This window comes from Bubalus kerabau, chromosome X (assembly GCF_029407905.1).
Source record: "Bubalus kerabau isolate K-KA32 ecotype Philippines breed swamp buffalo chromosome X, PCC_UOA_SB_1v2, whole genome shotgun sequence".
Classification (NCBI taxonomy): Eukaryota; Metazoa; Chordata; class Mammalia; order Artiodactyla; family Bovidae; genus Bubalus; species Bubalus kerabau.
The window spans coordinates 58157269-58172602 of NC_073647.1; the positions used below are offsets into that span (position 1 = coordinate 58157269).

At 40.9% G+C, this 15334-nt stretch overlaps 1 protein-coding gene across 14 annotated transcripts in view; it reads right to left on the bottom strand.

The window, feature by feature from the left end:
• The window catches only part of LOC129639432 (late histone H2B.L4-like), a 94512-nt gene that overhangs the window by 19049 nt on the left and 60129 nt on the right, over positions 1 to 15334 (bottom strand). For 6 of the 14 annotated variants that reach the window (XR_008708400.1, XR_008708401.1, XR_008708407.1 and 3 more), the window contains 2 exons: positions 10405 to 10548; positions 1744 to 2151 (listed from right to left, as the gene is read on the bottom strand). The exons of 1 other annotated variant lie outside the window; for it this stretch is intronic. The gene's annotated coding sequence lies outside the window, so the exon portion shown is untranslated. Of the gene's footprint in view, positions 1 to 1743; positions 2152 to 10404; positions 10549 to 10902; positions 11031 to 15334 lie in introns of those variants that run through there. 7 more of the 14 variants (XR_008708402.1, XR_008708403.1, XR_008708411.1 and 4 more) reach the window with 2 other exon arrangements.

Here is a 15334-nt window from a genome sequence, read left to right on the forward strand (position 1 = left end):
AGAGACCATAGTTTTCACTTCCTGTAAACCCACTGATTATTCAAGAATGTCATCTCTTAGAAGGGAGTGGTAAGGTAATACTCCAGGTTGCAAATAGCAACAGCATAATCCCCTTTAGTCAGAAAATATGTGAATATTAATACACCACAGTATGGATGCTTAGGCACTTAAATGCTAACATGTATAATTGGTAGGATTATATGTGATTGGCTCTTATAAATTTCAAGTGATAAATGTATCATTTTAGGGCAGTGATCTGGGCTCATCTATTTATATGTATTCCTGATTATATTAGTCAGCTAGGCTTGCCATAACAAAATACTGTAGACCAGATGGCATAAACAACAGAAGTTCATTTTCTCACAGTTCTGGAGGATGGAAGTGCCAAAATCAAGATCTAGCAGTGTCAGTTTCTGGTGAAACCTCTCTTTCTGTATTACTAGTGGTCATCTTCTTGTTGTGTCCTCACATGTAGGGGAACGATCTGGTATCTCTTCCTCTTCCGTATGGCCACAGTCCTATCCAATTATGCCCCTCCCCCATCTCAATTAATTACCGAAATACCCTGTCTCCAGATCCAGTCACACTTGGGGTTAGGGCTTCAACATATTAATTTTTTGGAGGGGAACCAATTCGGTTCATAGCACCTGTGCTCACCACAAACACCAAAAATACTTGGTTCATAAAACAGTGAATTCTGTTCAGGACAAGAACCAGGCCAGAAGTTCTGTGCTGCAGCTCATTCACAGGTATTAGATATCAGAGCTGATGCCCAATGAAAGATGTGATGTGCTTAGCAAAGCGGGTATTAGTAAGAGACTCTTGTCCCTCCGCATCCAACCCCAGCCTTTCACGTCCCCTGACCTTAGTTGAAAAGTACTTTCCAAAAAGCAAGAAGAGTCCATCTAAAATTCCAGCCCTTATACACCTTAGAAGATCAAGTCAGACCCTTTGTTTTCATTTCCTCATTTCTGTGACAAAGGGGCTAGTCTACGTGACCTCTTCTCCCAAGGCTCTCTATCTTTATAATTCCAACTTTCAGGAAAAGCACTTAGCATCCCTGTTGGGAGGCACATATACTGAATGATATCCTGCAAACTGAGACGGAACTTTGAGACCAAAAAAACAAAGGGAGCAATGCCATGAAGTGCAATTATGAAGTTCACTGTGGGTAAATCACATACAAGCACAAAGGATAGAGTCGACAGATAATTCAGAGGCATTCGAAGCTGCACTGCACACTGACTGCCAAAAAGGGTACAAAAGAATTTAAAGGGGCCAGAGCTAAAAGTAGAATCTGACCAACAAGACAGAAGCACAGGTGTAGCAACTGGAATCGGGGTTCCTCCCCTCAGGGGTTTCATAACCATTAACCATTTATGTCAGCAATAGCACTCTTGCAGGTCTCACATCAGATGAAGGCAAGGGCAAAAGTTGATAGGGTACTGATCTGGCTTGGACTCACTTCTTGTAAATTAGGCTAAAGTTCAATCACGTAGAAAGGGGGAAGTTAGCACTGTGTGGACTAAGATGGAGTTGACAAAATGGAGTTGGTGTGGTTCAGCCACACAATCCCAAGTCAGGACCCACTTGATCTGGACAGAAGGGGTGGTTCCTGTGAGCCAAATCTGCTAAAATAGCTTTCCAGCACTCATTTTATTTGGCTGAAAAGTAGCCTTGTGTACTTTCATTCCTTAGAAGACCACCAGAAATGAACCACAGGAGCCCATGATAAACATATTGGTTATATTATTACTTTATTGCTTCATTAGAAATGAAAATAAATTGTGAGAAGATGCAAAACCATGCAACTTAATGATTATAAACAACAGAGGGAATCATTGTAGAAAGTGAAAAGCAGCTTATCCTATGGGTGAGTACAGACTACACACACAAAGATCATCAATTGTGAGATTATTGACAGCACCTGCCTGCTGGAATTTGTGCACCAATGGAAGTTTTAAGATGAGGGGAGGGGACACTGGCTACCCCTGACCTCTTAGCCAGGTGTTATGGGTGAGAAGACATCAGAAGATACCTAAAATCTCTACAAAGATTTGCCAAAAGCAAGACACTCAATGTTGAAATTTGCTCTTGCGAGGAGGTTCCCATTTTATGATGATTCAGCACACTCGTTCTCCTGCTGGATAGCTGGGGGAAAATCAAACACAAAAAAATTATTATGAGGGTATTTTCCTAAGATTAAGTTCAATTTCTTCCAAAAAAGCTCATTGCCAAATCATTGGAGGCTGCCATAAGAAAGAAAGTGTTAGTCACTCAGTTGTATCCAGCTGTTTGCAATGGAATGGCCTGTAGCTCTCTAGGCTCTTCTGAACATGGGATTTCCCAGGCAAGAATACTGGAGTGGATTGCCATTCCCTTCTCCAGGGGATCTTACCAAACCAGGTATTGAACCTGTATCTCCCCATTGCAGGGGGATTCTTTACTGTCTGAGCCACCAGGGAGGCTGCCATACCTTCTTTAAATTTAGAATGCCAAGGCACTAACCAGAAATCTTCAGTGAGTTATGTGTGTGTGCAATGTAATGAACAAAACGTTTGTTAGACTCAATTGTAGATTTTTTCACCCCATTTGAGAGGAAGATATATGCTATTTTCATTTTTTTCTACAGATTGCTCTGAGACTGAGGGGCAAGTGAAGCATTTTCTTCAGAATTATCTATCACTATTGCATCCATGGAAAAGAAATGCAAAAAAGCAAAATGGCTGTCTGGGGAGGCCTTACAAATAGCTGTGAAAACAAGAGAAGTGAAAAGCAAAGGAGAAAAGGAAAGACATAATCATTTGAATGCAGAGTTTCAAAGAATAGCAAGAAGAGATAAGAAAGCCTTCCTCAGTGATCAATGCAAAGAAATAGAGGAAAACAACAGAATGGGGAAGACTAGAGATCTCTTCAAGAAAATTAGAGATTCCAAGGGAACATTTTATGCAAAGATGGGCTCGATAAAGGACAGAAATGGTATGGACCTAACAGAAGCAGAAGATATTAAGAATACACAGAAGAAATGTACAAAAACAATCTTCATGACCCAGATAATCACAATGGTATGATCACTCACCCAGAGCCAGATATCCTGTAATGTGAAGTCAAGTGGGCCTTAGAAAGCATCACTATGAACAAAGCTAGTAGAGGTGATGGAATTCCAGTTTCAGGATTTCAAATCCTGAAATATGATGCTGTGAAAGTGCTGCACTCAATATGCCAGCAAATTTGGAAAACTCAGCACTGGCCACAGGACTGGAAAAGGTCAGTTTTCATTCCAATCCCAAAGAAAGGCAATGCCAAAGAATACTCAAACTACCGCACAATTGCACTCATCTCACATGCTAGGAAAGTAATGCTCAAAATTCTCCAAGCCAGGCTTCAGCAATATGTGAACCGTGAACTTCCAGATGTTCAAACTTGTTTTAGAAAAGGCAGAGGAACCAGAGATCAAATTGCCAACATCTGCTGGATCATGGAAAAAGCAAGAGAGTTCCAGAAAAACATCTATTTCTGCTTTATTGACTATGCCAAAGCCTTTGAATGTGTGGATCACAAGAAACTGTGGAAAATTCTTCAAGAGATGGGAATACCAGACCACCTGACCTGCCTCTTGAGAAACCTATAAGCAGGTCAGGAAGCAACAGTTAGAACTGGACATGGAACAACAGACTGGTTCCAAATAGGAAAAGGAGTACATCAAGGCTGTATATTGTCACCCTGCTTATTTAACTTATATGCAGAGTACATCATGAGAAACCCTGGTCTGGAAGAAGCACAAGCTGGAATCAAGATTGATGGGAGAAATATCAATAACCTCAGATATGCAGATGATATCAACCTTATGGCAGAAAATGAAGAGGAACTAAGAAGCCTCTTAATGAAAGTGAAAGAGGAGAGTGAAAAAGTTGGCTTAAAACTCAACATTCAGAAAACAAAGATTATGGCATCTGGTCCCATCTCTTCATAGGAAATAGATGGGGAAACAGTGTAAACAGTGTTAGACTTTATTTTTGGGGGGCTCCAAAATCACTGCAGATGGTGATTGCTGCCATGAAATTAAAAGATGCTTACTCCTTGGAAGAAAAGTTATGACCAACCTAGATAGCATATTGAAAAGCAGAGACATTACTTTGCCAAAAAAGTTCCTTCTAGTCAAGACTATGGTTTTTCCAGTGGTCATGTATGGATGTGAGAATTGGACTGTGAAGAAAGCTGAGTGCTGAAGAATTGATGCTTTTGAACTGTGGTGTTGGAGAAGACTCTTGAGAGTCCCTTGGACTGCAAGGAGATCCAATCAGTCCATCCTAAAGGAGATCAGTCCTGGGTATTCATTGGAAGGACTGATGTTGAAGCTGAAACTCCAATACTTTGGCCACCTGATGCGAAGAGCTGACTCATTTGAAAAGAACCTGATGCTGGGAAAGATTGAGGGCAGGAGGAGAAGGGGATGACGGAGGATGAGACGGCAGTATGGCATCACCGACTCGATGGACATGGGTTTGGGTGGACTCCGTGTGTTGGTGATGGACAGGGAGGCCTGGCATGCTGCAGTTCATGGGGTCTCAAAGAGTCAGACACGACTGAGCGACTGAACTGTACTTCATGGAGGCAGAACGGATTTGTGAAAAACAGTAAAGTGCTCTACCCTTTCTTCCTCTGGCGATACTAGGAGCCAGTGCCTTGCTGATCCCTCATTCTCTCCTCATTCCAGTAATACTTTCTGTGAACTTTGATGTTGGTTCAGTTCAGTTCAGTCACTCAGTCGTGTCCGACTCTTTGCGACCCCATGAATTGCAGCACGTCAGGCCTCCCTGTCCATCACCAACTCCCGGAGTTCACTCAGACTCACGTCCATTGTGTTGGTGATGCCATCCAGCCATCTCATCCTCTGTCGTCCCCTTCTCCTCCCACCCGCAATCCCTCCCAGCATCAGAGTCTTTTCCAATGAGTTAACTGTTCGCATGAGGTGGCCAAAGTATTAGAGTTTCAGCTTTAGCATCAGTCCTTTGATGTTGGTTAGCTGGACACAAATTAACTCTCATTCATTATTATATTCACATATGTGTCATCTTTTCTAGAAATAGTTACAGTTTAGGCCAAAGCCTAAAACCAAAGAATTTTTGAATAAGATAAAAAATGGTTTATCTTCAGTCTTTTTACATTAGGTTAATTCACATTTGATGATGTTCAAGTTTATATTTTGTGGGCACTACTGAGTAACCCATTGATATTATTAGCCTTGGGTCATTTGAGGATGAGGTTTTTGTTATAGAATTAAGCAGACTAGCATAGCTCAATAAATGTTTCTGTAGAATAAAAAAGAAAGAAAAGAAACCACAGAATCTTCTGGGATGGTGGCATTTCAGGTTCATGATTCTCAAGTTTAGCAGACTTTTCAATCACAACAGAAGCTTGCTATCATCATAGATTTGTAGGTCCTGTCAACAGAGAATCTGATTCAAAGGATCTGTAGGGGAATCCCAGCCATCCACATTCTCAGTGAACCCTCATATGATGCCAGTGCAGCTGACCCACAGATCATTTTGGTCTAGGAGATTGCCTGCATCTTTAGTTCATTCTGTGAAATATTAATACTTTAAGAAAATTCTTAAAAGGAAGAGTCTTTGTAGGTTTCTTCAAAATAAGCTTATTTTATTTAGAACCAGTTCTGGCCCATCTCTTTGACATTTCTTTCTGTAAATAATTATGAGGTTGGCTATAATAAGGCTTGTTCGGTTGGGCAGGTAGAAATCATCTAGGGATAAATGGGCCCAAAACACAACAACTACCCACTGTCGTAGAGAGAAACTTAGGAAAGTTATGATGGTAGCTCACTCTTCTTCTCCTCACTCCTTTCTGCTGGGGAGGGTAAGAAAGAGCAAGAACATAAATGAATCACAAGGGTGGGAAGGCAGATTGATAGTGATGAATGACAAGTACTTTCTGGATTATAAAGTTCAAAGATACAAAGGATTCTAACCTCTGTAGTCTCTGTCCCAACCCTGTCTATATTTGCTCTCCTTCATGAGCCTTCTCCTGGCTCTAGCCTTTGTTTCTTTTCAGCTTCTGCTTTCAACCATCACCATCATATATTGCTAGAGAGTCTACATATATGTATTCCATTTAATCATCAAATGAATGTAGATAAAGTTAATTTGTATCAGGACCCAGAAAATGGATGCCACTCTTGTAGCCTGGCCCATGTCACAAACCTAAATGTAGGTCAACCTGCACTTAAAGAAAACCCCTCACTGTCAAGGAGATCTAACACCAATCATAAACCTTCAACTCAGCTTTAGCTGGCTAACCTTCCCCTAGAAAACAGGACTTATCAGCCTTGTAAGAAAATCCTACACATCCTAGCCAATCATACCCTGTTTCTGGGAGGGTTCTTCTAACACTCTAGAAAACTCACTCTTGCCCCTACACTCCTTGGGAAGAGTGCTCCATTTATGTGCTTATGAGGCGCCACACTCCTCACATCCATAGCAGCAGCAAATTAGTTACTAAAGTGTTTTTGTTTTCTCATTTGATAACCTGAATGAGATGTATACTATTTTACGTCTTTTTTCTCAAATGGGAATAATGAGAAAAGAAAGGCAAGAAAATTGAGCCAAATATCTAAAATATGAACTCTACAAGGACAGTTTTAGTTTTCATCTTTCACAACTGAATTTGGAGCTTCAAGAACAATGTTTGTAACATAACAGTCTCTGGATAAATATTATACCAACACATGTTTTTGTCTAGGGTTTCAGTTATTTATTTTTAAAAAAGAACTGTTAGAGGAAACACTGACTGAAACCACCCACCCTGGCAGGCACCATAGTAACTATTTGAATGAGTTGTTTTACAACAGGAGGTTCTGGTAAGGAACATGGAACTAACAAGCCACCACCAACTGGAAGAATTTGGGAAAGGTCAAAAGGAAATGGCTCATGTCCTACTGACCTCTGAAAATCCTCCTCATTGGAATCCATCTTAGCTGAGCTACATGTGCGCCACCAGGAAGGACCCTGAGTCAGAATGATTGGCCAGAGACAACCCGGAAACTAACCCTATCACCATAAAACCTGAAACTGTGAGCAGCCACGTGGCAGAGCAGTCCTCCTGGATTCCCTTTCCTGCTCTCCACCTGGGCACCCCTTTCCAAAAAAGTCTCTCATTTTGTCAGCAATGTGTGTCACCTTGGACAATTCATTTAAGAGTGTTAGACTAGAGTCCAATCTTGGGCCCTAGAAAGGGTCCCTCTTCATGCAACAGAACCATAAAAACATTCAGACTAGGTTAGGCAAAAAGGATTTAGGCTAAGAAATACAGGAAATCCCGCAGGCCCCAAATGACAGGAAATACAGCCAGATCACATGGGTCTTAGAAAGTGCTGAGACAGATGGTATGTTTCTTCTGTCTCTGCAGTCTTGGAGTCTCTCATATGTACTACCTGTCTGCTCCCAATTTTCTTTCTGCAGATAGAAGCTTCACTGCAAAGTTTATAGCCCCTTTTCCCTCTTCTCATAAGCTTGCACATTATTGGCCATAATAGTGACTCTGGCTTTAACTTCATAGATACCAGGTAAAACAATTTATCTTGCCAATTTTCATGGACAGTTGGCCTAGATTTCCAGCCTGGACCCTATTAGCTGTGATCAAAAGATAGAGCCACATGAGCTACCCCTTCTGACCAGTGTTTGGATCAGATTCCCTAAAGAAGTTATATAGGCAAGGAGGATATGACTGACATCTCTAGACTAGGCAGGGAGCCAGAGACACAGAAAAGAACTGTGCTATATGCCAGAGGCAACTAGGGCAGAGGTCAGACCACTTTCTCTATGAAGTGCCAGGTGGTAAATATTTTAGTTTTTTAGGACCAGACAATCTGTTTGGGCAATTACTTAACTCTGTGATTATAGTGCAAAAGAAGCCATAGAAAGTAAGTAAAAGAATGGGTGTGGTGGTGTTCCAACATAATATAAATACAAAAATAATCAGCAAGCTGGCCTTGGCCTAAGGGCTGTACCTTGAAGATCCTTCTTCTTAGACAAGGGTCTCTCTAGGAAATATGTTAATTGCATGGATTCCCATTAATCTAGCTTCTGGTTCTCTGGACCAATGACATCTTTCTGTTTTTTTACTGATGTCTTCCTTTTTCATTCTTTTTTTTTTAGCAATCAATGATCTACAATGGTCTAATTGTTAAGATGCCGAACCTCCTGTTAAACAGAGAATGTAAGTGCTTTGCTCTATTACAAGAAGGGTACTTTAGGGACGTCCCTGGTGGTCCAATGGCTACATCTCCATGTTCCCAATACAGGGAGGCCTGGGTTTGATCCCTGGTCATGAGGCAGGAGATAGATGAGCCCCAAACTAGGCATTTACAACTGGCCTCCTGTTTACATTTCTTGGGGCAGTAAAAATGTGGGCTTCAGATTGGACATTTACAACTAGCCTCCTGTTTACATTTCCTGAAACAGGGGTTAGGTGGGCTTCAGGTTAGATATTTGCAACCAGCCTTCTGTTCTCTCTCTGAAATAAAAGTAACAACTGAAACAGGGTTAATAGCCAGGTTTTGTCTCCTTAAGATAACAGTTATGGCAGGAACAGAGATGGGCTAAAACTTATCACTAAAGAATCAGAAGGTCATATATTCCCCATCCTTGGGGCAAGAGAGACATTTCACATGTGCAGAAAGGCTCCTTGGGGTCAAAAGGAGAGGGGACCACCCCATAATATGTGATGCTGATATGTAATCCCATGGGCCTCTGATCTGGAATCCATCTTTGAAAAAAATTGTGCATGCATGTCGAGCAGGTTCCTAGGGTAGGTCACGTATGGAAAAGAAACCAGATAATTGGCTGAAGGAAAAACAAAGACCTGGAAAAACTGCTCTATATCAATGACTTAATCACCTATTTACTGCACTCCTCCACACTAGGGGGTGTGCCCACACTCTTTCTCTCTGATTGTGTATCTCTGCTTTGCTTCCATCTTAACTAAACAAACCATTTCTCTCTGTGTGCTCCCACTTGTTGTTGTGCTATGTCTCTAATAATAAACCTTGTACCTGCATTTACAGTTTTTGCTTCCATGATACATGCATTTTTCACTGGGGACAAAGATCCAGGGAAAAATGACTTCTAGCCTCTAGCCCTTGCTGGTCTGGTGGCGAGGACTGCTGGTTCTCATCCAGGCTACCCAGGTTCAATTCTTGGGCAGGGAATTAAGATCTCGCTTCACACCACTGCTCACTGCTGCCTTTCCAAGATCAATCAGGCAACTAGATCCTGCATGCTGCAATGAAGATCAAAGATCCTCCATACCGCAACCAAGATCTAGAGCAGCAAGAGAGAGAGAACAGAAGGCACTTTAAGGATCAAGTCATACTCACCTGAGTTACTTAAGTGAGAGTGAGTGATTGCGCTAAGCTGGTATAATTAACCAAGCTCAAGAATTGTTAAATGAGAATTGCTTCATTTTGATAGAAATAATTGGTGTGTTCCTCCTCCCTCCCTTGTCAACCCTGGACCAAGATTTTAACTGGGAAAGATTTTAGTGGGTGCTGTTGTCTCTCTCTTTACAGGATACCTTTTCCGAAGCTCCTTAATATAGTATGAGAAAGAAAACACGGGTCCAAAAAATGAGAGGAACTGGAACCAATGTGTGCCACCATCAACTGCATGGATTTGTTTGTCAAGTAGAGAGGCAGAGAGTTTTAAATGTACTTTTATTTTAAAGAGTCTGTTTGTAGATGCAGCCAATGTGGCTGGGGCTAAGCTTGTAATAACTTCACAAGTGCTATGAAGAAACCCCAATTTCTCTCTACAAGTGGTTTTGTCATACTGTAATATAAAAGGATAAGGAAGTAATTTGACTGTGTGTGGTTGGGTGGATGTTGTTGCCTGCAGTTTATTATATTTAGGTAATGCTTAACTGCACACTTGATAGACATTACTTTTATGTTGTGGCTCCTGGACTGTTTTATACTCCCTGGTCATTATGCTAATAAATGAGACTCACTTACCTTTCCAAGTTAAAGTCCCCTGCTCTTACCCTATGTTCTAATAAAAGATTCCGACAGTGTTAACTATAAAGCTAAGCACCCTCTTTCTCAACTAAAAAGAGACAGTCTACTCTGAACAGACTTTGGGGCCCTGAAAATGGATAGATTTGCTAATAAGATAGTCAGGTACCAGTCGAGTCAACACATTAATTAAGGGCTGTTAGAGCTGTCCTCAAGGAGAAGGCAATGGCACCCCACTCCAGTATTCTTGCCTGGAAAATCCCATGGACGGAAGAGCCTGGTAGGCTGCAGTCCATGGGGTCGCTGAGGGTCGGACACGACTGAGTGACTTCACTTTCACTTTTTACTTTCATGCATTGGAGAAGGAAATGGCAACCCACTCCAGTGTTCTTGCCTGGAGAATCCCCGGGACGGAGGAGCCTCTTGGGCTGCCGTCTATGGGGTCGCGCAGAGTTGGACACGACTGAAGCGACTTAGCAGCAGCAGCAGAGCTCTCCTCAAAGTGTGGGGCAATCATCCAGCCACTGTGGGGAGGAGAAGGCAATGAGGAGAGCCGTGGTAAGCACTAGCTCCTAATCATCCACTTCTTCAAAGCCAGGGTTGAAGGCCACCCTCTTCCACATAGCTCCTCCTGTAACAGAGTAGGACCCTATGGGGCCTTTCCAGTACAGACCCCTCCCCCATATCCTCTGCTTTAGCTCTTCTCTAAGGTACCTAGCTAACAGAATTTGATGCACTTTTCGTGAGTTGTTTTACAGATGCTAAAATCCCAACCAAAAGGAAGTCATTAACTACTTGATGATCATTAGCGTATAGCCCCCAGACCTCCTGGAGCCTGAGGATTGATAATGTTAACCCCTGTGACACAGCCCTATTACCTCACTGTCGAACAATCGGAGGATTGTGCATGAGCTGATCACGTACTCTGCAACTCCCATCCCTTTCTTGGCCTTTTAAAGTACTTTCTGGGCCAGGTCTTGGTGCCCTTCCTGACTAGCAGAAGACCGGTAAGATGTATTCCCCTAGTCAGAGTTTGCATGGGTGGGCATACTTCTGCCATCAGCTTTTAGGACCCCAGGGTGAGCCACTGGGGCCACCCCTCCTCCATCTCCCTGGGAGACACTCCAACACCAGCAGATTCTGCTCAAACTAAGGGATGAACCACAAATATTTGAAGGTAGAAGCTATTCACTACTCTACTACTCTTGGGTGAGTCATAGCCAGTGAAGTATCCACCAGTGCAGCAGAGAGTTCAGAGTATTTTTTGCTGCCTTGATGCCTAATACTTTCAAGCAGAAATGGCAATAGCTTGTTGCATATCAGCCAATCCAGGCTTTTCCTGAGACAACAGGAAAACAAATCAGCTGGGTTTCAATGGAACTTGGCACATTCAGCTGATGCCATATATACTCCATCAAAATAAGGCAATAGATAGATGGGCCCCAGACTGAACAGCAGAATTTGTCTCCTGTGGACAGATACTCCAAGATGAAGATAATAGCCTGAGGGAGGAGAAACTGAGCCCGGCCCAGATAAGAGTTAAAGAGACCACGTATTTCTCATTCTTGAGGTCAAGGAGACCTTCCCAACTACACATGTGCAGAAAGGCTCCTCGGGGTAAAAAAAAAAGGAGGGGGCTCCACTCCATAGGAGGTGATGTCAACCTACCCATAGGACTCTTTACTAGAAACTATCTGGCTGAAAGATGAACACGCACACTGGGGAGGACCCAGAGTAAAACCAAATATGGACTCTGAGCCAGGCAAACAAGATGATTGGCCAGAGGAAGCCATAAAGAAATGTGCAACATAAATGATTCAAACTACCATGAGCATGTGATTCTCTCTGAGTCTGCCCACGTGAGCCTATTCACACATACTCTTTTTCCTCCTAATAAACACTTTACTTGTTTCACTACATTCCATCTCTATGTGGAAATTCATTTCTACAAAGCCATTAGGCCAGGTCCTTGTCACTGGCTATTGGTTCCTGGCACTCTTAGAGGCTAGAACTCAGTGCTCTCCACCGCTTCAGCCTGACTTCAATCTCTGGCCAAGAACCAAAATCCTGCTTTAAGCTGCTGCAGGCTGAGGCCACTCAAGATCAAAAGCACACCTGTGTCTTTTACCCTTTTGCCCCATCCACCATCTGCTTAGGTCTTCTCTGTCCCTCTCCTGCTACCATATAAAGATGATATAAAAGTGTCTCTTTGGCTATTTGCAGAAATAAGCTAGTAAATAAATAAATACTTCCTTGAAATCCATGGGGAGTTTGGACTTTTTGAGCACTAGCTGTCCCAGACTCCCTGTTTGACACCTTACAATAAACACTGCACATTCCTTCACCATAACCCAGTGATATTAGATCGGCTTTACAAAGTGCAGGTGAGCAGACCTGAGTTTGGTTCAGTAATAATTCCACAGGCAGTGTCATGCTTCCCTGGCTTCTCTTTTCAACCATCCCCCATCTTGGTAATGAGCTATGTCATGAGTAACTTATCCCAAGAAAAAAAAGATTAAGATAAATGATAGAACTAAACTTTTCAAGCCACAGACAAGAGTCACTGCAATCTGATTCTCACATGTTAGATGGTATAGGATATTTTGTGTACCTAGTCAGAATAGCACCTTTTTACTAAACTGCTTAGCTTCTTGCTCTTTGTTTTTAGTAACCTCAAACTTACAGAAAAAGTTGTAATTACAGTACAAATAATGTTTTTGCCTTGAACCATTTAACAGTCAGTTGATGCCCCATCATCCCATAATACTAGTTTAGTGTATATTTCCTACAAACAAAGTCATTCTCCCACGTAGCCACAATATTACCACCCAAACCAGGACATTCTTTACTGCCATCACTCTGTAGGGAGCAGTTTGCTACCCTAAAATATGTCTTTTGGCATGTTGTTTTAAGCATGGTATTTTCTATGGATGTTCTTTTATTTATTTATTTTCTTTCCATGGGGTATGCAGGATCTTAATTTCCTGACCAGGGATTGAACCCGTGCCCCTTACAGTAAGTAGAAGCATAGAGTCTTAACCACTGGACTGCCAAGGAAGTCACTAACCTGGTTATTTTGTAAGAAGCAGCAGACATAGAAGTTGCTCAGTTTTTCTGGGCCTTTCTCATGTATGCATGCTATTAAACTGATTTTCTCCCATTTACCTATCGCATGTCCATTTAATTCTTAGACCAGTCAGAAGAATCGAGAAGGGTAGAGGAACATTTCTTCCTCTCTGACAGCTTCCTAAGAGCCCATTCAAGTTTTGCCAGTTGTCCTAATAATGTCTTGTAAAGCAAGAGGATCCAGTTCAAAATAAAGACTTAGATTTAGTTTTCGTGACTCTTTCTCTGCCTTGAGCCTGGAAAGTTGCCTTAGTTTGACTTTCTAGACCTTGACACTATCAAAGATTACAGGCCAAGTTATTCTGTCATTTCTCCCTCAGCCTGGGTTGTCTTATGTTATATTCTAATGAGGATCAGGTTACAGGCCTTTGGCAGGAATATTACAGAAGTGATGACACATTCTTCTCACTGCATCCTATCACATGCCATGTAATTTCTATTTGTTCCATTATTAGTGGTATTCACTTTGATAACTTGATTAACTTAATATCTGCCAGGCCTCTCTATTGTAAATTTAATCTTCTTTCCTTTAGCATATTATAACATTTTTAAAAAGTTATTTTAGATTTACAGTAAATATATATTATAAGCCAATCTCATGTATCTGTCTCTTACTTTCCCCTAATGTAAGCATCTTGAATTACCATGTTAATATTTTATGAGAGGGTACACTGAAGCCATGTAGATATTCATTCCTTAACAAACTTTCAATTCATTCAGTTTTAAAATTTATGTTATCATAGGCTCAGGACTTCCTATTTTATTAAAAGGAGAATAATCCATTACTATCAATAACTATTGATTTCTATTGAGGTGAAATTCATATGACATAAATTTTACTATTATAAAGTCAACAGTTCAGTGGAATTTAGTACATTCACAGTGCTGTGTAATCATTATCTTTAACTAGTTCCAAAACACTCCCATAATCTCCAGATAAAATCTTGTACTATTATCCACAGTGGCTGAAACATTTTCCACTCCCACCAGCAGTGTGTAAGGGTTTTGATTTCTCCACATCATTACCAACACTGGCTATTTTCTGTTGCTTTGATTCTAGCTAACTTAGTGGGCATAAAGTAATATTTCATTGAAATTTTCATGTGTGTTTCCCTAATGACTAATGATATTGAGTATCTTTGCATATGCTTGTTAACTATTTGAATATCTTCTTTACAGAACTGTCTATTTTCTGAGGTTGAGTTCTTTATATTTTCTATAAGAGAAGTCTGTGTGAGTTCTTTATATATTCTGGGTAATAGACCCTTAACAGATATTATAATTTGCAAATATTTTCCCCTTTTATTGATTTTACTTTCTTGATAATGTCCTTTGATGCAAAAAAGTTTTTAATTTTGAAGAATTCTATTATCAAACACAATGTCATGAAGATTTACCCCTATGTTCACTTCTAACAGTTTTATACTTTAAGTTGTTTAATTGAATTGTTGATCCATTTTGGGTTAATATTTATATTGTTGCACAGTAGGGGTTCAACATTATTCCTTAGCTTGTGGATATCCAATTGTTTCAGCACCATTTCTTAAAAAGACTATCCTTTCCTCCACTGAATGGTCTTGGTACCCTTGTTGAAAATCAGTTGGCCATAAGGGTATGGTTTTATTGCAGGATTTTCAATTCTATTCCATCGGCCTATATATCTATGACAATGCCAGCACCACAGTATTTTGATAGCTGTAGATTTGTAGTTAAGCTTTGAAACTGGGAATTATGAGTACTTTCATTTTGTTCTCCTTTTACAATTTTGTTCGTGTGTTTTTGGCTATTGAAATTCCATATACATTTAAGACAGGTTTTTTCCATTTGTGGAGAGGGGGAGGCCTTTGATAATCTGGTAGGGAACACATGCAATCTATAGATTGATTTGAGGAATACTGCCATCTTAACAATATTAAGTTTTCCAATTCATGGACATAGAATGTATTTCCACTTATTTACGCCTTCTTTAATCTCTTTCAATTATATTGTATAGTTTTTAGTGTACAAGTCTTGCTCCTACTTGGTTAAATTTATTCCTAGGTAATTTATTCTTTTGGAAAAGGGTAGTGTTAGTCATTCAGTCATGTCTGACTCTTTGTGACTCCATGGGCTGTAGCCCACCAGGTTCCTCTATCCATGGAATTCTCCAGGCAAGAATACTGGAGTGGGTAGCAATTCCTTTCT